Genomic DNA, 26,971 nt, shown 5'->3' on the forward strand with positions numbered 1-26,971 from the left:
CTAGGGCTTCTTTATCAGTGTATGGCCAGATGATGTTGCTCTCAGGTCATAAGCAATGAGCTTATCAGAACTCTCTGGCATCTTGTGGCTTTGCACAGCCCCAGGGGAGTGAGGTGGAGCATCACTGGTCAGAGATGGATTATGTTTATTATTATGTTCTGGTGCAGACTTAGAGGTCTATAATAGCTTGACATTCCTGGATGTGACCTCAGGATGGTGAGTCCAATACCATGAGACATTTTCCTAGTAGGAGTTAAATTGGTTTTATGATTGTTGCTTTTTGAGGAAGAAACATGTCATAAAAATGGAATTGCCATATGAAGGCTGAAAGCTATTGTATTTTTTTTTTTTTTTTGAGATAGGGTCTCGCTTTGAGACAGGGTCTCGCTTTGTCACCCAGGCTCGAATACAGTGGTACAGTCATAGCTCATTGGAGCCTTGACCTCCCAGACTCAAGTGATCCTCCCACCTCAGCCTCCTGAATTGGAAGGTATTGTTTTGTTTTGAGAACAAACACATCATGGATTGTACAGACCCTGCCTCGTGGTGGGAGAGGCAAAGGGCTGGCTAATTAGATGGTCTAAAGAGGTGGCAGGGAGCTCCAATTGCACACTTGCTTTCTCTTCACTGAGGAAACCTGATGTGTGCAGATGGTGCGGGATTTCATGAAGGCCTCTTATGAGTTTCTCTTCTGTTGATTTCAAGATCGGGGCAATATCAGGCACGGTGTGGTGACTCATTCCCGTAATCCCAGCACTTTGGGAGGCTGCAGTGGGAGGATCGCTTGAGGCCGGGAGTTGAAGACCAGCTTGGGCAACATAGTGAGACCCTGTTTCTACAATTTTTTTTTTTAAATTAGCTGGGCTTGGTGATGCACACCTATAGTCCTAGCAACTCGAGAGGCTAAGGTGGGAGGATCACATGAGCCCAGGATGTTGAGACTGCAGTGAGCTACCATTGCTCCATTGCACTCTAGCCTCGGCAACAAAGTAAGACTCTGTCTCTAAAAGGAAAAAAAAAAAAATAAAGATTAGGGCAGTTTCAAACTCTGGTTCCCCACCTGGAGCTCTGGATGTATGGGGAAGTCCTAGGGCAGCACAAACTACATTGTAAGGTGCTTGACTGTGGATGTTCCTCAATGAATGACAATTATTTGAGCGTCCCTAGCAGTACTTCTATGGATTCATTCATTCTTTTTTTTTTTTTTTGAGATGAATTCTCACTCTGTCACCCTGACTGGAGTGCAGTGGCTCGATCTCAGCTCACTGCCACTCTTGCCCCCTGGCTACAAGTGATTCTAGTGCCTCAGCCTCCTGAGTAGCTCCTGCCGCCACGCCCAGCTAATTTTGTATTTTTAGAAGAAATGGGGTTTTACCATGTTGGCCAGGCTGGTCTTGAACTCCTGACCTCAAGTGATCTGCCTACCTCAGCCTCCCAAAGTGCTGGGATTACAGGCAAATTCACTTTAATAGGCGTGGGCAAAGTCCAGAAGGAGGGGGAGTGGATTCACTGCTGAGTGATGCTTGCTTAAATGCCTTAATCGCAGGGCCCTGTGGTCTCCACAAAGTAAACAATGAGGCATCATTAGCATCAACAAGACTCAGTGGGTTTCTGAAATATTTTCAGGCCACTCAACTTAATATTTCATGCTTTATCTTTTCCAAACCACTTCAACCTTCTGTATTCTGAAGATATTTATTTATTCATTCATCAAACATCATGGGTAAGTGCTGGGGATACAGCAAAGAACAAGTCAGACATGGTCCCTGCCCTTATGGAGCTCACAGCTGATTGGTGGAGACAGATCATAAACAAGAAGGCATGATGAGGGTTCTGATGTAATTCTAGCTCTTTGGGAGCCAGAGGAGGGTGGATCACTTGTGTTTGGGAGTGCAAGACCAGCCTAACCAACATGGAGAAACCCCATCTTTACTAAAAATACAAAAAATTAGCCCGGTGTGGTGGCACATGCCTGTAATCCCAGCTACTTGGGAGGCTGAGGCAGGAGAAACGCTTGAACCCAGGAGGCAGAGGTTGTGGTAAGTTGAGATCATGCCATCCGGCCTGGGCAACAAGAGCAAATCTCCATCTCAAAAAAAAGAAAAACAAAAAAGACGGTGAGCAATGGGTGCCTACCACAAGGCAGCCTTTGCCCTGACTTTCCTCCCAATTGCCCATTTTTCAGAGGACATTTGAGGAAATCTGCTGGCATTGCCCCTGGTTGGGCTGTTGTAAGGCAAACGTAGGCCTCTGATTTCTTCCCAAGAAGCTTTAGCCCTGCCCACATGGCTTCTCCCAGAGGGGTCAGCCTGCCGGTCTGAGGTTGCTGCCAGTAACAGGAGCACCTTGGGCACTGCAGTCTGGAATGTGCGTGCTGGCCCTCAGCTGCCGCGCCAGAGGGCAGTGGGGAGAGCCCTGGGAGGGCATGCTTGATTATTCCTTTTTATTTTATTTTTTTGAGACAGAGTCTCATGCCGTAGGCCAAGCTTGGGTGTGGTGTAGTGGCATGATCTCAGCTCACTGCAACCTCCACCTCCTGAGTTCAAGTGATTCTCCTGGCTCCACCTCCCGAGTAGCTGGGATTACAGACACCCACAACCATGCCTGGCTAATTTTTGTATTTTTACTAGAGACGAAGTTTCACCATATTGGCCAGGCGGGTCACGATCTCCTGACCTCAAGTGATTTGCCTGCCTCAGCCTCCCAAAGTGCTGGGATTACAGGCATGAGCCACCCCGCCCAGCCATGCTCGGTGATTCTTGAGGGTGCCTGGATCCGGCTGACAGCCACCTGGGAGCCACACCACTGGGAATGCTGCGCAGGTTCTCAAGTGCACATCTCACAGCTCCCCTGACAGGTGACAGTAAAGACCCTGGAATTCCAAGTGATGTGGGCTGCACCTCCCTCAAGAGATTTGCACAGTGGGTGCACTTAGAGTTGTCCTTTCTCTAAAGTAATTTTCTCTCTGAGCCTCCAAAGCTACAAAGTGTGTGAAGGTAGCCTGGGCAGGGGTTTCTGTCTTTGGATGCAGATGCAGACTTCTGGAGCCGGTGCTCCCTGAGCCCTGCTGCCTGGGCCAGCCGATGCTCTCTGGGCACTGAGTCATGGGGACAGCAGAGGTCACTCCTGCATTATCTGAGAGCTGGGTTGTCTTAAGAATAAAGCACACTTGTTGAGGACTCTTCGTGTGCTGAGTACTGTGCCAAAACTCTATGATTTCATCTCAGTGTCTTTTGTAGGAATTGCTTGTTAGCTCCATTTTCTTTTCCTTCCTTCCTTCCTTCCTTCCTTTCTTTTCTTCTTTCTTCTTTCTTTCTTTCTTTTTTTTTTTGGACAGAGTTTCACCCAGACTGGAGTGCAATGGTGTGATCTCAGCTCCCTGCAACCTTCACCTCCCAGGTTCAAGCAAGTCTCCTGCCTCAGCCTCCCAAGGAGCTGAGACTACAGGCATGTGCCACCATGCCCGGCTAATTTTTGTATTTTTAGTAAAGACAGGGTTTTGCCATGTTGGCCAGGCTGGTCTTGAACTCCCGGCCTCAGGTGATCAGCACACTTTGGCCTCCCAAAGTGCTGGGATTATAGGCATAAACCATCCTACCCAGCCTTCCATTTTATAGAGAGGAACCTTGAGGCTCAGAGGAAACTTGCTGTAAGCCAAACAGCTTGTGCGTGCTGAGATGGGACCTGAATGTAGCTCCTCTGAGTCCAAAGCCCAGGTTCTTTCTGCCACTCACATCATAGCATGCTGTCTCTTGCTGCATCCAGCAGCCTCCCATACTGGAGGCTTTCCTTGGGACCCATAAATGTCAAGCTTGATTTAGGGAAGAGACAACAGTGGAGGACTTTATTGTGAATTCCACATTCAAGGGGGATGGGCAGTTTATCAACCAGGAAATCCCCAGACTGCAGTGTCGAGACAGATGGCATGGCTCTGAGATGTAAGTGCTGCGGCTCTTCAGCCAGGCACCAGGCTCTGTCCTTCCAACTGGAGCCGGTTGCTGAATCTGGGAGCAACAAGGACATGAGCAGCTCCTCCACCACCAGCATGTGTGTCCTAGGTGGGTCCTTGGTATCCCCAGGTGCCCGTGAGCTCTGGCTTTCCTACAAGCTCTGCTGGGCATAACTGGTCCGGCAGTCTGGCTGTGGTTCTTGGTTTGCAGTTTATTCCTCAATGGGAGGATGCCCTCCTCAATCTTAGCCTTGCTGGTTGGAGTTCTGTGTCTCTGGCTAGCTTTTGCTGGCTCTGTGAAAGCCAGGGCTGTTTTCTGCACCTGCAGGCACTGGCTAGGATTCTGCTTAAGCCCAGGCAGAGCTCTCTGAAATCAGTGAGGACTTCCTCGGGAAGACCGTATCTGCTGGACTCACGTCTGTCAGCTTGATTGGACTCAAATTGGGCTCTGTGATTTGAGCCCAGGAGTGTAGTAGTGGCAGCTCTACATCTGAGTCCCTTCTCTCACATCCAAAATTGTCCTCCTCCTCCTCCTGCTGGCCCATGGGTAGGATTCCAGCATGTTTTGCGTCTGAGGCTCACAGATTCTACCAGTTGATTCCATCATGAGGTCCAACGTTTGTTGCAGTGAGTGATGGTACCCAGGAGAAGCATGATTTTAATCATCCCTCAAAAATGTGTCAATTGTCCTGGTTTTGGAGAATGTGGGGCTGGGAGGGTTGGGGAAGAGAAAACCTGTAACAGCAAATGCCTGTGCCTGTCTTTTTTTTTGAAAGAAAGTCTCGCTCTGTTTCCCAGGCTGGAGTGCAGTGGTGCCATCTCAGCTCACTGCAACCTCCGCCTCCTAGCTTCAAGCGATTCTCCTGCCTCAGCCTCCCGAGTAGCTGGAATTACAAGCGGGCACCACCACGCCTGGCTAGTTTTTGTATTTTTAGTAGAGACGGGGTTTCACCATGTTGGTCAGGCTGGTCTTGAACTCCGCACGTCGTGATCCCCCCACCTAGGCCTCCCAAAGTGCTGGGGTTACAGGTGTGAGCCACCACATCCGGCCCTGTCTGCACCTTTCTTGGGGTCGGGGTTACAACCTACTTCTTTTCTGAACATTTGGCAATATGTGGAGACATTTTGGTGTCACATCTGGGGGGCTTGCTATTAGCATCTAGTGGGTAGAGGCCAGGGACGCTGCTAAACATTGTACAGTACATAGGATGGCCTCTGCAACCAAGAAATATCTGCTTGAAAATGTCAGTAGTGCCAAGGTGAAGAACTGTGGCTTTAAGGGGAGAGTGGAAAGTCTATGGCTGAGGCTGGGGGCCAGCGTGAATCGGAATCACTCGCGTGCGGCAATGCTTATGAGTGTCCTGCATGTTTAGAGCTTTGTCTTGAGCAACAGCTAGAAGCTTAGTGGGTGAGGTCTGTGGTTACCAGCAAGACAGCCTCCAGCTCACAGCAGTGCTGATGCTACAGGCCCAGATGAGCCTCATCGTGTGGCTAGGTAGGGTTCTCTATTCCCACATTAAGCTGGGTGCTTGCGTGGTATCCCTTTAGCACCCCTAGACTGGGTCTACCAGACTTGGCATTTTCTGGGCCACAGTCTATTCTGGAGCACTATGGGGGATGGGGCCCAGGGGTCCAAACACATACCCAGGGTCCCTTCTTCTACTTCCTGCCTCCATTTCCCCCTCCCGTGCCTCTGTTTCTTCCCCACCTTTCTTTAGGGCCGTTCCACAAGTGCCTGCAACCTCCAGTTTTTCTCCCATGGCAGGATTTCAGAGCCAGACAGAAAGGACCCTGCCCCCACGTCAGTGACAAAAACCTGTTTACCCACTTCCCAGGGTGAGAAAGGCCCAGTTCTTAGAAGCACAAACGCCCATCCTCCCCTCTTTGAGGGGGAAGTGAAAATGCTTCCCATTCCTCCCTGTGATGCAGAGGAGAATTTCTTGCTAAAGCAGCAGAAACTAAAACCAAACACAAATCGAGTCGCCCACCAACCAAGGGTTCAGCAGGAGGCTCTGCTTTGCATAAAGAGCAGGCTTCTGTGCCATGTGCCAGAGACCACGCAGTTCAACGTTCTCATTTTGCACATGGGACAGCAAAGGACCAGAGAGGGGAAGTAGCTCACCCAAGGCCATCCAGGTGATTGGTACAGAGCCTGGGCAGAAGCCAAGTTTCCTGATTCTGGGGCCATTTGGGGTTGACCTCGCCCCCACATCACCAGGTATGGAAGCTGAAGAGGTCGACAACATTAGGAAGAAAACACAGCAGCACCCCCCACAAACCTAATCACTGTCAGAGGCAGGAAGGCATCTCCCTTCTGGCCCCAGCTCCCAGCTGATTCTCTAGCTAGAAATAATGCATGCCTTGTTAAGGCCCTTTTACATCCATTATCTCATGTGAACCATGAACCTTGCTTACTGCATGAGGCGGGTAAAGCTGGGATCACTCTCCTTCTTTTTTTTTTTTTTTTTGCTCTTGTTGCCCAGGCTGGAGTGCAGTGGCACGATCTCAGCTTACTACAACCTCCACCTCCCGGGTTCGAGTGATTCTCCTGCTTCAGCCTCCCAGCTAGCTGGGATTACAGGTGCCAGCCACCATGATCAGCCAATTTTTTGTGTTTTTAGTAGAGATGGGGTTTCACCACATTGGCCAGGTGGGTCTTGAACTCCTGACCTCAGATAATCCACTAGCCTCACCCTCCCAAAATGCTGGGATTACAGGCGTGAGCCAACGCGCCAGGCACTCTCCTTCTTTATAGATAATGAAAACCGAGGTTCAGGCAGTTAAGTGATATGCCCAAGGTCACACACCTATTGCAGAAGGGAGATTAGAACCCATGTCTTCCTATGCGAAATCCCTCTAGGATGCTGCACTGCAAGGAAGCTGGTTTACCGGAGACACTGCTCTAGACGCCTCTGCTTCTTTTGCCTGTCTTCCTCCACTTCTTTGTTATCTTTTACCACTTTACTCCTTTTTTTTTCCTGACTTCTTCCTGTCTCCTCTTCCTGGTCCTCACATCCTTCAGGTCCCACACTCCTGCAGCCTAATGCAGACCTGGCCCTTTAGATAGGCGCTCATCTGTATCCATGCATCACAGGCTGTGAGCAGATTCCTGATGGAGGTCAGGAGACTTTGGGATGGAGACTAGACTCCCTCAAGCTCAGGCACTTGGTTGCTTTCCTGTAGCTCACTTGGGCTGTCTCAGTTTCCCTTTTGCAGAATGGAGAGCACGACTCCCTGCCCCCTCTGCTTGAGGACGAATTCTGTCAAAAGGGGTTAAAAACTATAAGTGAGCTTAATCTGGATGGAGGCTGGGTCTTCTCATTTGCATATAAGCATCTACTTCACTCCTAGCTCTGGCAGTTTGCATCCTCTTATTCAGGTGCATCCTTGGTGATTTCTCCCTAGAATGGTTGGCTGCATTCGGCTTTCTTTGGCCCTACGAGCCTATCTCCTGCCCTCCTGGCCCCGATACTCTAGAGCTGCCTCTGCAATCATGGCTGCAGGCTATTTCTCAGGTGCTCAATGGTCCCCTTGGCAGAACTGTTTCCAGGACTGACCGGGGAAATTGGAGAGCCAGCACTGGGGGTGACGGTACGAACACAAAAGGCCTAACGTGTGTGTGAACCTGCATGTGTGTGGACACTCATGAGATGTGTACTTACATGCATTTGCCTTGTCTCCTTTATCCCCTTGTCCCCATCCCAGGTCATCCTTGGGCAGATCCTCTTTTGCCTTTTTTTTTTTTTTGAGACAGAGTCTTGGTCTGTCGCCAGGCACCATGCTGGAGTGCAATGGCGCTGTCTTGGCTCACTGCAACCTCAGCCTCCCGAGTTCAAGCAATTCTCCTGCCTCAGCCTCCCAAGTAGCTGGGACTACAGGTGTGCGCCACCACGCCCAGCTAATTTTTGTATTTTTTAGTAGAGAAGGGGTTTCAGCATGCTGACCAGGATGGTCTTGATCTCTTGACCTCGTGATCCGCTCTCCTCGGCCTCCCAAAGTTTGTTGTGGTTGTTGTTGTTGTTTTGAGATGCAATCTCGCTCTGTTACCAGGCTGGAGTGCAGAGGCACGATCTTGGCTCACTGCAACCCTCAACTCCCCGGTTCAGGCAATTCTCTTGCCTCAACCTCCCTAGAAGCTGGGATTACAGGTTCGCACCACCACGCCCAGCTCGTTTTTGTATTTTTAGTAGAGACTGGGTTTCACCATGTTGACCAGGCTGGTCTCGAACTCCCAACCTTGTGATCCACCCGCCTTGGCCTCCCAAAGTGCTGGGATTACAGGTGTGAGCCACCACGCCTGGCCGCCTCTTTTGCTTTAAGACAGAGTTTAATGTGCACTTTATGTGACGTAACCGAGGTAAAAGGTTGGGGAGTGGTAAGAGGGGCAGGTTTGGTTGTGTGTTTTATCCCCCATGCCTGCTCCCCAGGTACAGACCCTGGGTCCGAGTCCCCCTGCTGCAGCTCTGCTCTTCCTGGTACTGGTGTCTCTCTAGGGAAGCCAGCCCTGCACCCTCCCCTTCAGTCCAACCTTGGAGGTCCCGGGCAGTTGTACGGGACCAGCCACATCCAGGAGTGAGCAGAGGAGGGAGAAGACCTTTTGTGGAAGGTGGTCGGGGACCGGCCTGTACTGCAGCTGTTGGGTTGGATTCCCTCTGCTCAGGCATTGCCTGATGAAGTGAGTGAGAACCGGCTCTGCTACTGCAGAGAGTTGCAGGAGGGTCAGTGAAGCCCAGCAGGTAAGAAACAGGCCACTCAAGCCAGAGCCTGTGCTGCACTCAGCTGCGGATACAGAGGCGAAGGAGATGGACAAGTGTCTACCGCGTGGAATGCACAGTCTGTGGCATTCAGACAAGCCAACATGGAGGAGTTAGAAATGGGTGAAGAGGGAGAAGCTCAGAGTCCTGTGGAAGGCTTCCTGGAGAAGGCAGGCTGAGCCATGACAAGTCTGCAGTTAGAGAAGGGAGAAGAATGCCTGAGGCAGGTGCATCGAGAGGGAAGCCGGGCTGTTTGCAAGGTGACAGTGGGCCAGGGTGGCTGCAGTCTAGCCTGTGCTGTGACTAAGAGCTTGGCGGTCTCAGGCAAGGCTCTTGGCTTCTCTCAAGTCAATATCCTCTATTATGAAATGGGAATGATAGTCCCAATAATCCCTTTCAGAGAGCTTTGGAGAGAATGCAAATGAGATGATGGAAGTGACCAGCGTTGGAGATGGGAAGGAACTGAGAAGCTGAGGGCTATGTGGCGGTGCAGCAGAGGTCGTGCAGGTGCTTGCTTTGGCCTGGAGCGTGGGGCCTGGCTCAGGAAGCAAGGGGAGGGAGGTTCTTCCTAACTGGCTGCAGCCCCTTCCGGACCTCAGTGTTCCTATCTGTCATATGGGGTGGACCATCCCTGGGGTTGTCATGAAAATCAAATTAGATAATGTGTGGGATGCTAATATTGAAAATGAATAAAGTGACAGAATGAGCCGGGCTCAGTGGCTCACGCGTACAGTTCCAGCACTTTGGGAGGCCGAGGCGGGCGCATCACGAGGTCAGGAGTTCAAGACCAGACTGGCCAACATGGTGAAACCCCATCTCTACTAAAAATACAAAAATTAGCTGGGCATGGTGGGTCATGCCTGTAATCCAAGCTACTTGGGAGGCTGAGATAGGAGAATTGCTTTTTTTGAGATGGAGTCTTACTCTGTTGCCCAGGCTGGAGTACAGTAGCACAATCTTGGCTCACTGCAACCTCCACCTCCCAGATTCAAGCGATTCTCCTGTCTAAGCCTCCCGAGTAGCTGGGATTACAGGCACACGCTGCCACTAATTTTTGTATTTTGGTAGAGATGGGGTTCCACCATGTTTCCCAGGCTGGTCTCGAACTCCTGAGCTTAGGCAATCCACCCTCCTTGGCCTCCCAGAGAGTGCTAGGATTACAGGCGTGAACCACTGTGCCCAGCCAAATGATTTGGATTTAACATGCCATATATAGGGCTGACTGTGTTATAGACACTATTCTAGGCAATTTATAAATACCAGCTCAAACAATTATTCACTTATTTGAGTACCCATGACTTAGAAACCAATGATCCTACTCCTACGAATGGATCCCACAGAAAGTCTCCCACAGTCCCTAAAGAAACGTGTGTAGAGTGTGTTGTGGCAGAAGGTGCTAGAGGCCTCTTGATGGCCCTCAGTGAGGGGATAGAAAAGCAGACTGTGGTGGGTGTCCTCTGGGATCCTACACAGCTTTGGGGTCGTCCAACCAGACACTGACGGCAACAAGGACAGAGCTAGCAAACAGTGTTGACTGAAAAAGAAAAATGCAGAAAAACATTCAAAATACAATACCATTTATGAAAATTCAAAACACATATTCAAAACAATGCTCCATAATGTATAAGGATAAGTGCAGGTTGAAGACATGCAGCAAACACGTGAGGGAGGTGCCTGTAGTGCCTACAGTTTCTTTCTTTGTTTCACTTATTTATTTATTTATTTGGAGACAGAGTCTCACTTTGTCTCCCACGCTGGAGTGCAATGGCATGATCTCAGCTCACTGCAACTTCTGCCTCCCAGGTTCAAGCGATTCTCCTGCCTCAGCCTCCTGAGTAGCTGGGATTATAGGCAAGTGCCACCAGGCCCAGCTAATGTTTGTATTTTTTGTAGAGATGGGGTTTCTCCATGTTGGCCAGGCTGGTCTCAAACTCCTGACCTTGTGATCCACTCACCTTGGCCTCCCAAAGTGCTGGAATTACAGGTGTGAGCCACCATGCCCTGCCTATGTATTTATTTTTCAGACAAGGTCTTGCTCTGTCACCCAGGCTGGAGTGCAGTGGTGCGGTCATTGCCCACTGCATCCTTGACCCCCTGGGCTCAAGCAATCCTCCCGCCTCATTCTCCTGAGTAGCTGGAACTACAAGCATGTGCCACCATGCCTGGCTAATTTTTTAAATTTTTTGTAGAGATGGGGATCTCTCCATGTTACCCAGGCTGGTCTCAAACTCTTGGACTCAAATAGTCCTCCCGCCTTAACCTCCCAAAGTGCTGGGATTATAAGCGTGAACCAACAGGCCCAGCTATGCTGTGTTTTAGACACTCTTCTAGGCAATTTGCAAATACCAATGTATGTCCAGAAAGGAGATAGATTCAGGGCAGGGACAGTGATGAAGGGAAAAAGACAGAAATCACAGGGGGACTTGCAGGGACCAGACACAGTCTAATAATGTGCTGTGCACTGAAGAGTATGATGGTCCCGACTCGCTGAAACTGTGCTCAGACATGGAAAAGGGAATGAAAGCTGGTCTTTCCTGTAGGTGTATTCAAACTGGAGAAAAGCCAGGCCCACTGAGGGTGGGCTAAGCACATTGGGCAGAACGTGGAGTTTGGCCAGAATTCGACTCTAAAACTAGTCCCTTGGTCTTCTTGAAATGGGAAGAACATGCAGTAGTTCTGACAGCCTGGTCCCACATGACACAGTGACAGGCCATCGTGGGCACCCCTGTGACTTGTTTTCCTCCTTTGCTAGGGTGTGGCACTCTGGGAGCCATTCAATCCCCTTTGGACATGCATGTGTGTGTGCGCGCGTGTGTGTGTGCAGCCATAGATCCAGGCCTCAGTGGCTGTGCGGGTGGAAATTCAGAAACATAGGCTTGTGTCTGTGCTGACATTTGTGTGTGTGTGTGTGAGATGGAGTCTCACTCTGTCGCCCAGGCTGGAGTGCGGTGCTGCAATCTCAGCTCACTGCGACCTCTACCTCCCAGGTTCAAGCAATTCTCCTGCCTCAGCCTCCCGAGTAGCTGGTACTGTAGGTTCAAGCCACCATGCCCAGCTAATTTTTGTATTTTTAGTAGAGATAGGGTTTCACCATGTTGGACCAGGCTGGTCTTGAACTCCTGACTTTGAGATCCACCCACCTGTAATCCCAGTCTCCGAAAGTGCTGGGATTATAGGCATGAGCCACTGCACCCTGCCGACATTAAAAAATTTTTTTTTTCTTTTTAGGCAGGGTCTTACTCTATCACCCAGGCTGGAGTGCAGTGGCACGATCTCAGCTCACTGCAGCCTCAACTTCCTGAGCTCAAGCGATCCTCCCATCTCAGCTCCCCAGTTAGCTGGGACCACTGGTGTGCACCACCATGCCTGGCTGATTTTTTTTTTGTATTTTTTCTAGAGATGAGGTTTGCCATGTTGCCCAGGCTGGACTCAAACTCCTGAGCTCAAGTGATCCTGCCTCAGCCTCCTAAAGTGTTAGGATTACAGGCGTGAGCCACTGCGCCTGGCCGACTTTTTGTTTTGGAAGATTTTGCACATAGACAAAAGTAGAAAGAATAGTATCACAAACCCCCACCCTGTCTAATTCCGTTAGGGCTGCTATAATAAAAATACCATAGACTGGGCAGCTTCAACGACAGATTTATTTCTTACAATTCTGGAAACTGAAAGTCCAAGATCAGGGTGCCGACAGAACCAGTGTCTGGTGGGGGCCCTTCCTGGTTCATAGACAACTGTCTTCTCGCTGTGTCCTCAGGATAAAAAGAGGCGAGAAATATCCCTGAGGCCTAGTTAATGTGGGCACTAATCCCATTCCTGAGGGCTCCACCCTCATGACCGCATCACCTCCCCAAAGCCCCGCCTCCTAACACCGTGGCCTCAGAGGTGAGGATTTCCACATATGAATTTTGGAGGGACAAAAACATTCAGTCTGTAGCACAGCCCTACCCTACTTTAGCATTTATCAGCACGTGACCAATTTGAGGTATCAACAGAAAGGACCATGGCTTGGACTAATAAAAATATTCTCCATTTGTGTAGAATATTCAGTCTTGCATGCTAACATCTTTTGAAGGAGATATTGTTATTTCCATTTTAGAGATGAAAAGACTGAGGCCTCTGCCCATGGCTGATCCTGGAGCTGGCCTGGGTGTTGTGGCTTCCCAGCCAGCCCCCTCCTCCATGTTCACCAAGAACGCCAGAGCTGTGTGCAGTGGTCATTAGCCCTGCTCCCACCATGGGTGAGTGCAATGGCCCACGGCAAGCCCTCTACCTTTCTGGGTCTTGCCTGAGGGACTCTGCCTCTAGATGACCCCAAGAGGCCCCTTCCTAGCCTGGAGTCCTGAGGTTCCTGCCGTGGTCTCCGTGAGTCCCGCCCTGCCCCTGCCGGAGCTCAGCACCCTCCTCCCTGGTGTGTCCTACTTAACAGGAATGAAGCAGTTTAGAAACAACCTAGAAAGCCGAGAGAGGCAGCCCACACAGCCCCACGCCCCTCCCCAGGGGCCCAGCACTGGCCCTGGGTGACTGGTTGGGTTGTGGCAGGCATGGAGAGGGGCCCTCAGGCGTCACCTGTTTCTACTCAGGGCTCACTGTGGCTGTGGGGGTCCCGGGCTGGAGAACTGGGGGCTTAAGAGACTCTGGGAAAGAAAACCATGAGATTCTGGAAACCCTCAGGGGACCCCGCTCAGCTCCCAGCCAGCTCGGAGACCAGGTTCCAGAAACAGATCTTTGCTTTTTTTAACCACTTTTTCCCCCATAGTGACCCATTTTTGTAGTGGGGGCCCCCAGGCGCTGTGGCCACCTCCCTGAGTCATTTTTCTGAAGGACGGGCTCCCTCACCAGTCCTAGCTCCCTACACTGTGTTTCGGAAAAGCCAGGCTGGGGCACAGAGTGCCTTCTGGGGTGAGGAGTGCCCCCACCCAGGGGCTTAGTGTTCTAGGTTCCTGGAGCCACCACACAGCCCTCTGGTCTGGAGCCCTTGCTTGGTTTCTGAGATGCAAACGGAGACTCGGTCCCTGGGTTCTCCGTCCCTCTGCTGGGTGCCTTTGGGAGGTGGCCAGGGGACGGGGGCAGGAGAGATGGACAAGGAGGTGATGGTGCCAGTCAGTGATACAAGAGCCACCAACACAGGACCTAAGGATCGTTCCACATGTGGATGTTGACCACTCACTAAATATCCAGCCCCGGAGAATGCAGGCTCAGGGAGCCCTAGGTCTAGCAGGGAGCCCTCTGTGGGTGGCATGGGAGTTGGAGGCTGCAGCCACAGGGGGAGACATAGAGAACTCCTGATTTGTGACAGGTGTGGACAGGGGCACATTCCTGCTCTCAGGGATTTGCAGTTTCGTTTTTTTGTTTTTTTTTTTAAATATACTTTTAAGTTCTGGGGTACATGTGCAGATCATGAAGGACTTTTACATAGGTATACACATGCCATGGTAGTTTGCTGCATCCATCCCCCTGTCATCTACATTAGGTATTTCTCTCACACACACACACAGACACGCAGACACACAGAAATTGAAAAACAATTAAGCCCTTGAATTCTGTGGGTGTAACTGAAGCAGTCCGAGAAGAAATTAGTCCTGGTGGGAACACACAAATACTGTTTTATGGCGAAGGTGGTGTTTGCATCTTCTGCTTTGCACAGAGAGCTGTGCAGGAGTGGCATTCCAGGCCGGGGAACAGCATGAACAGAGAGGGTGGAAGTGCACATGAGCCTCATTTGTTCAGAGGACTCTGAAGACCCATCTGCCTGGGATGGAGTGGAGTCTAGAATTCTTCACTCCATTTGTGTACAGTGTCTGGCCATGGAAGGTAAAGGGAGGCCAAACTGGCTCTTTGTGGAGTCAGGAAGCCTGGGAGACACAGAGTTGGGAGTGCACCTTGGTTAATCCACTCATGGGAGCCAGTTCTGAATGATCTTCTCAAGCCCAGAGGTGGAAGCAGGTGTAGGAAGGAGACCAGGGCACTGCAGAGACCTCAGTGGAACCAGCAGGGCCTCTTTCCCCTTGGCTGTGAACCACGGACACCTCTTCTCAGCTCCCGTTCCGCTTCCCATGCTTGCCAATCTATCCTTTCCCATGGAATAGGGATGCTGATGGTTGTACCTTGCTTGGCAAGCTGATGTTGTACCTTTGAGATGAAATGGGGAGGGATCTCATGTCTTGGAGAGGGCGCCTCAGCACTGGCCTGTAGGTGCCACCTGGTGTAAGCAGCCTGGGTGCCATGGAGGGTGGCAGGAGGCGAACAGGCTGCTGGGTGGAAGGGGCTGGGTTCTCAGTGAGGCCCCACCTTCAAGCTGTCAGTCATGTGGACTGGAGGGGGAACCCGTGGTGCTTTTTCTTGGGCCCGCCCATGGCTGCCCATGAACGGATTGGCACATACTACCTCCCTCTGAGGCCGGTTCAGCCAGAGCAGGGGAGATGGGAGGACCCGCTGCAGAGATGAGCTACTCTCTCTGCTGATAGCTAGAGAATGTCAGGATGACCAGCAGTAGAGAAAATCTTCCCACTCGGGGGATGACCTGCCTGCAGAGGGGAGCAACCCACTCCAGGGCCTCCTCCCTGCTAAGAGCTGCAGAGACAGCAGGATGACCTGCCAGCAGAGAGAAGCCACCCACCCCAAGGCCTCCTCCTTTCTGCTGAGGGCTGAACACTCACTGAGACACTCTGGCTGCAGAAAGGAGCTACCCACAGCAAGTCTCTGAGCTGTTCTGCTGCTCAATAAAGCTCCACTTCGTCTTGCTCACCCTCCACTTGCCTCTGTGCCTCACTCTTCCTAGTTGCAGGGCAAGAGCTCAGGGCCCAGCAAATGGCAAGGCTAGAAGAGCCGTAACACAAAAGGACTGAAACATGCCCCTTGCTCAGCACGTTGTGGACGAAGAGAGGGAGAGATCTGTGACCCTTCAGGGAGCCCAAACCTGGGAGCTCCCTGAGCCAGGGCTGTGGCTCCCTGTTTGAGGCCCAGTGATTCCTGGCATCTCTGACCTTCCAGGTGCCACCACATTCCAGGCTGGCACCAGGGAAGCTGTTGCGGTGTGTCTGGTCCAGCTGTAGCCTCATAGAGAGCCAGCTCCTGTGCTGACGCCTGGAGCTGCCTGCCCCACTGCAGCAGCCGGCATGCCTGACTGTGCACAGTGGCCAGACCCCACGTCACTCGTGCACACACCCATCGCTGCTCCACGCCTGGCTTGTTCTTGGCAGGCATGGGATCCAGGCTGGTAACGTGAGCTGAGCACAGTCTCTCAGGCCGAATGGGCGGACCTGAGAAAATGTTGGGCTGAGCAGACCTGAGTAAATGTTGGGCAAAGGTGCCACTGGCCACAGAGATTTCTGGCCGGAAAAGCGACACCCTGAAGATCCTGTAACATTAGCGTAAGGCCTGGCCCTCCGAGGAGTCTGGTGGCTGACTGCTCTTCTGCTGATGGAGCACCTTCCTTCTTGATTTGATGGATGTCTTGGCTTCCTTAAAGCCCAGCACTGCCACCGGCCTGGGACTGGGGCCTCTGCGTGCTCTGACTGGCCCTGGGCACACCTGCATCGTAGCCCCGAGGATGAAACACTAACACTGCGGGTGAAGGCCTTTCCCGCAGTGCATGGGGTCCTCCTCCCAGGGCCAAGGACTGCGGCTTCTTTAGTCTCTGTCTCCCCAGCACCTCATGCCTGGCTTGTAGGAGAGGCTCAGAACATTTCTGAAGGAATGAATGAATGCAAGAAAATGTGTAAGTGCTCTGCAAATTGGCAAGAATTCACAATAGTTAGTTAATATGCTTCTCTAGAGACTGAGCCTTGGGCAAACACTTAATGAAGTAAACAGGGCTGGATTTCAAGGTGAAGGCCAGATTGGAGCAAAGCCTGCCAGGTTGGTTTTGGAGGTGGGGGCACACACCTGCCTACATCCTCTTCTTGGCAGCCCCTCCACCAGCCCAGGGGCCCAGGCTCTCATGGCCCTGCAGTCACACAGCCTGGTAGCAGCAGTGCTGTCATCTATTCGTGGGAAATCCCCCCAACCCACTGAAAGAGTGTTTCTTCCTGATTATAACATCAATCATTGTAAAACACTCAAACTTCAAACAGCAAAGATTCAACATGGAAGGTAAAAACAAATCCCTTCTTCTGTCCGGGCTTGGTGGCTCATGTCTGTAATCCCAGCACTGTGGAGGCTGAAGTGGGTAGATCACTTGAGGTCAGGTGTTCGAGACCAGCCCGACCAACATGGTGAAATTCCATCTCTATCAAAAAATACAAAAATCAGCTGGGCATGGTGGTGTGCACCTATAATCCCAGCTACTAGGGAGGCTGAGGCAGGAGAATTGCTTGAACCTGGGAGGTGGAAGTTGCAGTGAGCCAAGATCATGCCATTGCACTCCCGCCTGGGTGACAGAGTGAGACCCTATCTCAAAAAAAAAAAAAAAAAAAAAAAATCCCTTCTTATCCGTCCCTGTGCCTCGTGAGATAGACACTGTTTACAGTATGTCCTCCCAGATGTTTTTCCTGGTGCCTTCACTAATTTACTTACTTGCTTCATCCATGCATCCATCCAGCCATCCGTTTATTTATTTGTTTTACAAAGGCAGGACTCTACTAAGCATAGTTCTGCCGTTTCCTTCTGTCACCTGGCAACATAGAGTGGACATTGTTATTTTTAAAATCTATATTGCACTCTTGTTAATGGCCATATAATGTTCCGTGCTATGCGGGAGGCATCACTTATGTGACGAGTCCTGGACTGATGGACCTCTGAATTGTGCTAAATGGAAATTGCATTTTGCAGGAGGCCTGAGTGGTGAGGGTGATGGTTGGCTGGAAGAAGGCTTCCTTAATGGTAGAGTTTCAGGCATAACACTAAGCAGTGTTTCTTTCCTTCTTTCTCACCATATCTTTCTTTTGGTGCTGCCTTTGACAAGATGGCGGCATGACCTATGCCCAAGCTCTTCCTTGCGTCCTGTTCTCCTTTCCCAAAGGGGTGAGGGGACACCACAGGTCCTAAGCACTCCCCTATCCACCTCTCTTCCTGTACAACGTTGCCAAACTGGTCTGCTTGTCTTCCCTTGCAGGGATCTGGCAGCCCCAGCCTGGCTCAGACATCTTTATTTGCTCAGCTTGGGAATTTGGCAGTGGAAGATCTTGACACACGCTGGGGCTTTGGGGAGGGCCTGGGTTAGGGCACATGGTGAAGGTGAGGACAAGATGAGGTGAAGGAGGTGGGTGGGTTGTAGGAGTGACAGTGACTAGGGCAGCAGGTTATTCTGTCCCAGGAGACGGGCAGCCAGAGAGGACATTTGCTGCTGTTTGTTATGGCACTTGGGAAATGCGATGATGCAAACAAGACCTCATCCTCTGGTGACTATGAATATTCATTAGGAGCTCTTTGAGCAGCTGGGAATTCCTCCAGGCTTGCTAATGAACTTCTTCCAGTCCAGGAGGGCTGGAAGGCAAAGGGTGGGATGTGTTCCTTCTTCATCCTGCCTTTCCTCCCTCCCACCCTCCTCTTACCCCACTGTCCTCAGAAGTATGGCAGAAGTAGAACCAGGGAGGCAAGGCCTGGGGTCTATATTTGGTCCTCAGTTTGCAGGTTCTGCATCTGACCTTTCCGGAGCTTGAATTCCTCTCTGTGTCCTTCTCCTCTGTGAAAATCCATGACCAAGGCTACCTCTAAAAGAGAGCCTGAGAGAGGAGCAGAGGGAGCTGGATGGAATGTGGAGATGGCTTAGAATAGGCAGGGAAACTGAGGCTAGGAGCAGAATTAGCTTGCCCGAGTCATGTAGCAATTAGGCAACAGAATTAGAGTTGAACCAGTCCTGACATCTTAGCTCCCTGTTCACCCCTGAAGCCAGATTTGACCATTGGCTGTACTCCCAGTGAAACCCCACTGTGGACTCTTTGTGTGTCTTGGCCTAAGCCACCTCGTCCACGAGGCCTGCGCTTTGCACCGCAGCCACCTCTGCTTCTTGGACTCTGTAGCTCTTCCAGGCGAAAACGCTCAGCACTTGGCACAGGTGTCCTGGCTGGGTCGTTTATCTTTACAGGGGGCACCTGTTTCCTGAAGCTGAGGGTGGGGCCCATGTCTTATACACCCAGCTACAAGTGTGGGGACTTACTTTCCCATCCCAAATCAGGACACGAGGCCTGGTGACGACCATCTTGTAGAAACAGCAGGAGAGAATTTGTGAATCAGGACTGTCCAGATTAGGATAGCCAGGAAAAAATAAGTGTGCACGGACTGAATCGCAGACAAAGACTGAAAGAAGAAAGGAATCTCAGAACTCTATCTCTAGGCCAATGCATTTCAGCTTTTTTGTTTTTTAAACAACCACCAAAGCTTTTTTCCAAGTGCAATCTCACCGAAAGCCTGACAGATAAAACAGATGAAAGCCAGGCTGCTCAGGTGCAAGATGAGATGAGGGGCCCAGAGTCCCCCCTGCTAACTCCTCAGCAGCAACTTCTGAGCAGGTTGGCTTCAAAACCATGATCTCTCCAGCTCACTGGTTACACAGAGCTGGCAGAGTCTTCCGAGTTAAAAAACCAAGAGTCAGAGAGGGATAGGATTTGCTGGAAGTCACACAGCTCTGTATAACAGGAGCAGAATTAGAAACTGGATCTCAACTCTCCTGCCAGGGGCTCTGACCAGCATGAACCCTGAATCTTTGAGGTGTCCTGATCTACATTCTGGGGGTCAGCCAGACAAGTGGTTCTTCATTCCCCTCCCTAAGCCCTTGACATTTGGGGCTTTTTTGATACCCTTGAGTTTGTAAAGATTGGCATGGGAGAGGGGGTGGGCTTAGAAGGAGCTAGGTAGGCGGAGAGAAAGAGAATTGTTGCAAGTGGAATTTGATCTGGACAACAGTGCTCACAGTGGGGATCTCATTCATTCGGTTCAGGATGAGGGCTGGGGAGAGGCAGGGAGGATACTGCTGCTGCTTTATCTCATTGAGGGAGGGGAGGGCATGAGAATGTTCAGAGAGTGTAAGCCTAGTCCTGTGCCTCTGCAGACTTCATCAGGGCCCTTGGTGCAGCTGCAGGCTGTGGGACTGGCCAGTCTTGTGGCTTCTGTCATTATGCTCTTAGCAAGTGCCCTGGACATTTCCAGCCCTGGTAGCTGCCGGCCCTCCTGATCTCACCGAGCTGCTCTTCTCTCCTCCGTGTGCTTTCCACTTCTTCCTCCTGGTTCAGGGCCTTTGGAGCCTTCCTGGCTGCTTCTCCTCTTCCAGGGCTTGTAGGGAATTCCATCCAGAGCTCCTTTATTTGTCAGGAACAAAAATAAGTAAACAGGAGGATGTGGAATAAAAGAGGAGGAAGGGCAAATATTGTCCCTCAGGGGAGGATTTTCATTCATCCTTAGCTGTGCCTTTGGGACAAAGATGATTTTCATTCATCTTTAGCTATGCCAAGACTCAAGAGAGCAGGCAGGGTTAGGTCGGCTGGTACTGATCAGCTGGTGGCTGACTGTTGCCTGGAGTGGTGCCCAAACCCCATTCTGTAGATTGCAATGGCTTTTCCAAGCCATCTCTGCCTTCTCAGTTGGGAGATGTTGTATTCTTCTATCATCCATCCATCCATCCATCCACTCATCCATCCATCCATGCATCCAGTAAATGGTTATTTGGAGTGCCTATCAGAACCAAGCACTCTGCCAGGTGCTGGACATACAGAGATAAGAAGGCATAGCCCTTTCATCAAGAAACTCGCTGCCTAAGAAATTGTGACTGGGTAATAGACAGCAAGTATAATACAAAACACAACAGGGATTTTGAGTTAGCTCTAGATTGGATTTATGCTTCCACCACTGATTTGATAGTTAATGGTGTGATTGTGTGTGAATTACTTAACCTTTTTGAGCCAGGACCCTCAAGGAAGGCCTCCCAAAATACACCTGAGAGAGGCACTTAGGCAAGAGGGTTTCCAGTGAGCTGAGATGGGAGGGTGCAGGGTGTCTCCCACCGAAAGGAGTAGAACTTGGTCAGGGATGTGTGGGAGCACTAGGGAGGGGCAAAATGGAGAGGGTGGGGCTGGAGCCTGGTGGGGAGGGCATCGACTGCCAGGTCAGGAAGGAGATGGTTCAGGAGACCAGGAGGGTTTTTGAGCAGGAGAGTGAGACACAGCTCCTTGGCTCCCAGGGCAGAGGTAGCCTCCCAGTCCCTTGGTGCCTAAGCCACTAGCTTCCTCTTGGAGCCATAAATCAGAATCTGATGATGAGATTCCTAGGGGAGGACCTGCTCAATGTCAACTAGCTAGGTGACCTTGGTGAATCACTTTGCCTTTTTGGTCTCAGGGTCCTTATTGGGTAAAAATAGAATCTTGGATGCAGTCCTCCCTCCAGCACTGGGCTCCATCACTGGCGTCTCTCCTCCAGTCGCTTCGTGCCTGCATCTTTCTGTCTGTCCTCTTTCCCTCGAGCCTCCCTGCTGCCTGCTTTGTCCATGTCCTGTGAGCAAGGTGGAGAACCTGATTTGCTTTCGCTCCCTGTCACGCCAGGGTGGGGTGAATCGGCACCTCCTTCCTGGGCACTGAGTTTCCCAGCTTTGCTGCTAGGCAGCTACTGCCCGTGAAGGTGAAACAGCTCTCGCCTCCCTTCAGGGCTCCCGGGCACAGCTGTTTATGAGCTGATGCTGCCACCTCCTCTCACCTCCCTTCCTCTCACTGCCTGCTGGGGAGGCAGTGGTCAGGGCAGCAGGCCTGGCTGGGTCACAGAGTGCACAGCAGCGAGCCAGGTGGGTGATGTCCCAGCCTGAAGCCCCTCTGAACCCTGACAGCAGGCAGCCGGGGAGGACAGGGGAGCTTCTTTGGTGAGTGGGAGCAGTTGGTTGGTGGGCCCCACCCGAGGCAAGGCCCCTGTTCCTGGGGAGAGCTTGGTCTGGCTGGCAGAGCCTTCTGAATTGGTGCCTGTGGCTGGGAATCTTCTGTGGGAGATTGGGTAGGGGGCACAAAGGAAATGGGTGGTTGGGTTCAGTGGCTTATGCCTGTAATCCAAACACTTTGGGAGGCCAAGACAGGCAGATTTGAGGTCAAGAGTTCGAGATCAGCCCAGCCAACATGGAGAAACTCTGTGTCTACTAAAAATACAAAAAATACAAAAAAAAAAAAAGAGAGAAAATTAGCCAGGCATGGTGGTGGGTGTCTGTAATCCCAGCTACTCGGGAGTCCAAGGCAGGAGAATTGCTTGAACCTGGGAGGTGGAGGTTGCAGAGAGCCAAGATCGTGCCACTGCACTCCAGCCTAGGCAACAGAGCGAGACTCCGTCTCAAAAAAAAAAAAAAAAGGACAGTCTTCTGACCACTTCCACTCCCACAGCCACCAGAAGGTCCTCTGTATCCACCCATCCCGGGGAGGTGGCCTGCAGATTCCCCTGCAGCTAAACCAAGAAAGGCCTTGCTGGTGCAGGGCAAGGGTGGGGCCAGGAAAACGGGGCTCACCTTCTGTCTCCTTTGTTTTCTAGTTGGGGAGCCCTGGGCAGGTGACTTATCCTCTGTAGCCTCAGTTTTTTCATCTGTAAGAAATCATACCAATTCTGTAAGGGTGCTGGGAGGATTCATTGAGACAATGTGGTGTGTTCAGAATAGTGCCCAGTAAGTGGAGAGAAGAAGGTGTGGCCGCCCTGGTCGGTGCGGGGAGCGTTCAGGCCCATGTTCCATGAAGCTCCTGTCTCCATGTCTGCCTGTTCCTCAGGCTGCTGATCAGTCTTTCTTAATAAGCATCTCTTTATCTTCCCCTCTTCCCCCATTGCTCAGCTCGTCCTGTATCTCTGGCCGCTATCATGTTATCTCCTTGTCTATCTTGTTCCCATTTCTGCTCTGTGCCCGGCTCCATCTCTTCCCCCGTCCATCCCATCCTCCCTCCTCGCTCTGGGTTTCTTCTTGCCATCTGTCTGGCAAACCCTAGTCCTGTGGACCCCCGCCCTGGCCCATCACTATCACCCCCTCCCCACAGCCCCCCTGTGACTTCCCCACCTGATCCTAGCTCCCTGCACCTGTCTTCCTGCACCCCCTCTTTCTTGCAACAGCCCTGGCCTGAGCCCTTTCCTGGCATTCCCACCCCACCCCGAGCAGGCGTTGTGGAGTGAAGCAATGCAGGCAGATGAGGGAGAGTGCGGTCTCCCGAGGGTCGGGCCTGCTAATTCCCCCGCTCTGGGTGGAGGACGCAGAGGCCTCATTCAATTATGTCACATCCACTCAGCCGCTCCGCCCAGATGATACAGACCAGCCCTCTCGCCCTTCCCTGCCAGGACCTAATGGAGAGAGATCTCCTTCTGCCTGGCTGACCACAGGGTCCTCCTGGACCTGGATGGGCCCAGCCTGTCTGGCCTCGGGGCTCTTGGCCCATTGCGATTTTCTGTTCACTCCAATTACACCCAACAATTGGCCTCTGGAGTTTGTCCCTCTCACCGTAATTATTATGGAATTGGATCTCAGGGCCTCTCATTCCATTACTGCCCCCTCCCCATGTGTCCAAGGCCTGCAGGAGCCAGGGCGGCCCTGCCCCTCCCTTGAGGCCCCAGCCCATGGGTAAGTGGATCAGGGAGGTGACTGCAGGGACACAGGGCCTGCTTCTCCCATTTGAAATAAACACCTGCGGGGATTGCCATGTTGTTCATTCCAGGCGTCGAAACTTTACTGACTGAAGGCTGTGCCAGGTGCTGTGGGAGATTCCAGAGAAGCCCCAGACCCTTCCTGTTCCTCAAGAAGTTCAGTCTGGGGAGACGAAACCAACAGAATGAAACAGTTACACACAGTGCTGGCCATAAATAGAAGTAGATTTAGGGAACAACAGATCAGATATCTGGAGGACACACATTTATTGGGAGTTTACTGGGTGGCAGATTCTTTCATGTGCATGATGTCATTTAATCCTCACCAGTCTGGGAGGAAGGGATTGTCTGCATGTTTGGGGGGTCTAGGGGTAGAAACAGGCCCAGAGTCATTGAGAGGCTTGTCTGAACTCAAGCTGCTGGTAAGTGACACAGCCAGTGCTCAGCACCTTGGGGTCACATCAGTTCTTTCCCAGCATCCTATAGGAGCTGCCATGTTTGGGGCAGGCTCTGAGGCAAAATAGGGTGGGCAGAGGGAAGGAGGGAGGACCTCGGGTGGGGGAAGCTGGAGTGAGTTTAGGATTAAGGACATTTCAGGAAACAGATGCTGGCGAGGCTATGGAGAAATAGGAAGGCTTTTACACTGTTGGTGGGAGTGTAAATTAGTTCAACCATTGTGAAAGACAATGTGGTGATTCCTCAAGGATCTAGAACCAGAAACACCATTTGACCCAGGAATCACATTACTGGGTATATACCCAAAGGAATATAAATCATTTTACTATAAAGGCACATGCATACCTATGTTTATTGCAGCACTTTTTACAATAACAAAGACTTGGAACCAACCTAAATGCCCATCAATGATAGACTGGATAAAGAAAACATGGCACATATATACCATGGAATACTATGCAGCCATAAAAAAGAATGAGTTCATGTCCTTTGCAGGGACATGGATGAAGCTGGAAGCCATGATTCTCAGCAAATTAACACAGAAACAGAAAACCAAACACTACATGTTCTCACTCATAAGTGGAGGTTGAACAATGAGAATGCATGGACACAGGGAGGGCAACATCACACACTGGGGCCTGTTCAGGGGGTGGGGGCCAAGGGGAGGGAGAGCATTAGGACAAATACCTAATGCCTGTGGGGTTTAACACCTGGATAACAGGTTGATAGGTGCAGCAAACCACCATGGCACATGTATACCTAGGTAACAAACCTGCACATTCTGCACATGTATCCCGGAACTTAAATTTAAAAAAGGACATTGATGGGGGGAAAGCGAAAGGGCTGTTGGCGGAGTGGGGGATATGTGGGGGGACTATGAGAAATGGGGCTGGCTAAGGAATGTGGGAGCCTTGCATGGCTCACACAAGAGTCTGGATCTCACAGTTTGGCAGAGAGGATCACCTGCGAGGCAATGACCAGCAGATGCGTACAGTGGGATGAAGTGTGCCCCCCAAAAAGACGTGTCCAAGTCCTGACCCCTGGCACCAGGGAATGTGAGCTTATCTGAAGACAGGGTCTCTGCAGATGCAATTAAGCATCTTAAGATCAGATCATCCTGGACTTAGGGTGGGCTCTACATTCAGTGACTGGTGTCCTTCTAAGATCAAGGATAGGGTGAGTTGAGACACAGAGGAGACCATGAGAAGACAGAGGCAGAGATTAGAGTGAAGCAGCCACAAGCCAGCCAATGCTGGGAGTTGCCAGGAGCTGGGAGAGGCAAGCAGGGATCCTCCCATAGAGCCTTTGCAGGGAGTATGGTCCTGCTAACACTGTGGGGAATGAGGGATGCTTCAGGATGAGCATATGGAAAGCCAGCTGCACCAACTCCCTCCCTCCCCACTGGCCCTGGGTGACACATGGGGTGCATGTCTACTGGGAGGAAGCCTGGTCTCCCTGAGTGGCTCCTAGACTTCACTTCCAGCTTGCACTTAAAGAGCGGAATTTAGCAAGATAAGCATGAGTTTGGTTTCAAAAGATGTTTACCACAAATTGAGAAACCTCTGTGGAGGTTGAGTGAGAGTGAGGTCAGGAGCTGATCTGGGAGTTAAGTGGAAAGCATCTTACAGCAAGGGCTAGGGCCAGTTGCGGTGGCTCACTGTGGGAGGCCAGCACTTTGGGAGGCCGAGGCGGGCAGATCACTTGAGGTCAGGAGTTGGAGACCAGCCTGGCCAACATGGTGAAACCCCATCTCTACTGAAAATACAAAAATCGGCTGGATGTGGTGGCGTGTGCCTGTAGTCCTAGTTACTCAGGGTGTTGAGGCGTCAGAATCACTTGAACTCAGGAGGCGGAGGTTGCAGTGAGCCGAGATCACGCCACTGCACTCCAGCCTGGTGACAGAGCAAGACTCTGCCTCAAAAAAAAAAAAAAAAAAAAAAAAAAAAAAAACAAGGGCTAGGAATAGAGAGACGTGGGACTTGGATGTTATCAAAGCCTCCTCCTTTTGGAGGCTGGCATGTGGGCGAGGAGAAGGAGAAATGAAAAAACGAATTGAGGAGAGAGAGGAAGTGAGGCTGGGGCCACTTATCTGACCACAGGCCTCAGCGCCCAGAATGTTCCTCTCTTTCCTCTCTGCTGATTGTAGCTGTTTGGTTGTGGCTTTTTCCTCCATCGAGGTTGAGGTGTTTTCCAGCACCACCCTCTGCCTGAGCCGTTGGGTACCACACTCCCCTCTCTGCCTGCCTCTCTCCCTCCCTCCCTCCCTCCTGGCCAGCAGTTAAAAGGAGACCCAGACAATTGTCAGCAGCCGGGGCCTCTGCCTTGCTTCCAGACTGTCTCTTAGTGAGGCTGCCTCAGTTTCTCTTTTTAAAATGGGAGCAGTTATTCCAGGACTCTAGCTCTGTGCAAAACTGAAGCAGAACAGGGTCTCCTGGGCTGGGTGTGGTCACTCATGCCTGTAATCCCAGCACTTTGGGAGGCCATAATGGGAAGATTATTTGAGCCCAGGAGTTTGAGGCCAGCCTGGGCAACATGGCAAGACCCTGTCTCTACAAAAAATACAAAAATTAGCTGGGCATGGTGGCACACACCTGTAGTCCCAGCCACTTGGGAGACTGAAGTGGGAGGATCACTTGAGCCCAGGAGGTTGAGGCTGCAGTGAGCTGTGATTGTGCCACTGGACTCCAGCCTGGATGATAGAGTGACACCCTGTCTCCAAAAAAAAAAAAAAGCCTCCCTATCTGTCCCTTCTCTCTCTGTGGCTCTAGTTTCTTGCGGAGACCCTTTTTTTCCTCCTTATCTGGGAGCATGACGAAAGCTGACTCTCTCTCTCTCTCTCTCATTCTCGCTGTGTGTGTTTGTGTGTGTGTGTGTGTGTGTGTGTGTGTGTGTGCTCTCTTCTGTACTCTCACATTGCTGAGCTGGGTGTGCTGAGCACAGGTCCACCAGCAGGCCCCATTTGCAAGGTCAATGTCCTTTCTCCTTGCAACACACCCTTATCAAGCTTTCAAAGCAAGCAAACCACAGTGAAGGGTTCTGGGCTGTGTCCAACACTCTTGCTCCCCAGCCTCCACCCACATCTGCTCAGGCCCCCACAAGGCCTATATCACGCCTAATGTCTTAAAGCCATCCCTCCCAGAACATTACTGCTGCAAGGGTCTGGAAGAACCTAGCCCAGTCCCTTGGGTTTAGATGAGGACGCTGAGGTTGAGTGAGGACACGGCTGTCCAAGGTCACATAGCTAGTGCTGGGCAGAGCTGGGACCAGGGTCTGGACCAGTCATGTAGATGCT

General features: G+C 51.4%; 1 protein-coding gene across 34 annotated transcripts in view; it reads left to right on the forward strand.

Moving 5' to 3' along the window:
- The window catches only part of GFRA2 (GDNF family receptor alpha 2), a 410,970-nt gene that overhangs the window by 245,897 nt on the left and 138,102 nt on the right, over positions 1-26,971 (forward strand). For 2 of the 34 annotated variants that reach the window (XM_064368852.1, XM_064368861.1), the window contains one exon: positions 12,800-12,941. The exons of the other annotated variants lie outside the window; for them this stretch is intronic. The gene's annotated coding sequence lies outside the window, so the exon portion shown is untranslated. The remainder of the gene's footprint in view (positions 1-12,799; positions 12,942-26,971) is intronic. 34 annotated transcript variants of the gene reach the window in all.

This window comes from Aotus nancymaae, unplaced genomic scaffold (assembly GCF_030222135.1).
Source record: "Aotus nancymaae isolate 86718 unplaced genomic scaffold, 86718_ANA_hifiasm-v0.15.2.pri h1tg000079l, whole genome shotgun sequence".
NCBI classification, from domain to species: domain Eukaryota; kingdom Metazoa; phylum Chordata; class Mammalia; order Primates; family Aotidae; genus Aotus; species Aotus nancymaae.